This window comes from Orycteropus afer, unplaced genomic scaffold, assembly GCF_000298275.1.
Source record: "Orycteropus afer afer isolate SDZICR_OR568_19922 unplaced genomic scaffold, OryAfe1.0 scaffold00112, whole genome shotgun sequence".
NCBI lineage: Eukaryota > Metazoa > Chordata > Mammalia > Tubulidentata > Orycteropodidae > Orycteropus > Orycteropus afer.
Window position 1 is genome coordinate 8,445,610 of NW_006921699.1, and position 2,109 is coordinate 8,447,718.

Here is a 2,109-nt window from a genome sequence, read left to right on the forward strand (position 1 = left end):
AATCACAATAAAAAAAAAAAAAAAAAAAAAAGAGCATTAAATACTAACTATGAAGTGCAAAGCACTCTTTAAACAGCTGATGCTTATCTAGGCCAAGTTGCTACAACTTTTGAGGTTTAGCTTCTAGGATTTCTTTCAACATCTAAAGTTAAGTATGCAAATTAACTCCTTCAGAGGAAATGCACCAAACACAGAAATTAATTACTCATGTATTTTAAATATAAAAAAGATTAGAGAGGAAAATGATTACCATGATAACATAGATAACACATTTCATAATAAATGACAAAGACAATACTCAACCATTTATTTTGTTCCAAAGATAAAGTCTGACATTTTAATTTTTTTTTTTTATGAAAGTTCATGTGTCATGGATTATTTCTCTGGGAATAAAACTGAATGATTATTTTTTCTAGAAATCCTTAGTGCAGTGTAACCAACACCCTCCCCCCCATGCACTAAATTTCTAAGTAAAACCCATTCTGCTTTTTCTCTAAACAACCAAGAGATAACTAGTAATGAGAATCCTCTAGCATTAGTTACTTAATCAAATAGTTATTTCTAGATCAGTATTTCCCAATCAAGTGGGCTGGGGCAAGTCCCAATAGATGAACTGCCCTCAGGTTATGGCCTTCTTCTGTAAAGAGGGTTATTTCTAGCAGACTGTTCTGGACCTCTCTTCTTGTTTCTTTCCTAAGCAAATCCTGGATTCTCATACCATGGACTGAGGGCTACTCTTCCCAGTGTAGCTCCCACGCACAGTTTCCAATGTGCAACATGCATCTAGACTCTCTAATTTGCTCCAACCAGCCATCTATTCATATTGGTGTTATATCATGCTCTTAAGTTCTGTGCAGGCAGTCCCCAGCTTATTGTTGATTGTGGAACCACCTGTAGTTAGATACCAACCACTGTAAATCCTATTATATTAAAAATTTGAGGTTCATACAATGGTTCATTATATCTATATGTAAAAAAAAACAGGAGTTACTTTACAAAGTTCATCAAAACATTATTATTACTACTGTATAATTACATTAAAAGATGTTCTAGTATATCTGGAAGTGTTTTTTTTTTAATGTTTTTTATGCATAGAAAAGTACATTCTAAGATTTATAGAAAACTTCAATACTTCAAAAACAAAAAGGCAGTTAGTCCAATTTTAAAAAAATGGTTAGAGGACATGAACAGACCTTCACCAAAGAAGACATTCAGGTGGCCAACAAACACGAGGAAAAATGTTCACAATCATTAGCCACTACCAAACCAAAAACCAACCACAAGGCCATCAAGTTGGATCTGACTCATAGCAACCCCTCCTTGGGTTTCTGTTGGGAACCAAGAAAAAGACCCCCGAAAGGCTACCAAAGCTCCTTCATTAGCCACTAGAGAGATACAAATCAAAACAACAATGAGAAATCACCTCATCCTAACTTTACTAGCAAAGTTAAAAAAACAAAAACAAAAACAAAAAAACAACAATGCTTGTGAGGATGTAGAGAGCTGGAACCTTCACATACACTGATGATGAGACTATAAAATCGTACAACCACTGTGGAAAATGGTGTGTTGTTGTTGTTATTAGGTGCTGTCAAGTCAGCTCCAACTCATAGTGACCCTAAATACAACAGAATGAAACATTGTCTGGTCCTGTGCCAGCCTCACAATCCTTGCTATGCCTAAGACCACTTTGTTGTAGCCACTGTATCAATCCATTTTGTTGAGGGCCCTCCTCTTTTTTGTTGACCCTCCAGTTTACCAAGCATGATATTCTTCTCCAGGGTATGGTACCTTTTGACAACATGACCAAGGTAGGTCAGATGAAGTCTGGCCATTCTTGCTGCCAAGGAGCATTCCAGCTGTACTTCTTCCAGCACAGATTTGTTCATTCTTCTGGCAGTCCATGGTACTTTTAGTATTCTTTGTCAAAACCACAACTGAAAAGCATCAACTCTTCTTCAATCTTCCTTGTTCATTGTCCAGCTTTCACATGCATATGAGGCTATTGAAAATACCAAGCTCTGGTAGCATAGTGGCTAAGGCACTTGACTGCTAACCAGAAGGCTGGCGGTTCAAACCCACCAGCCACTCCTCGGAAGGAAGGTTGGG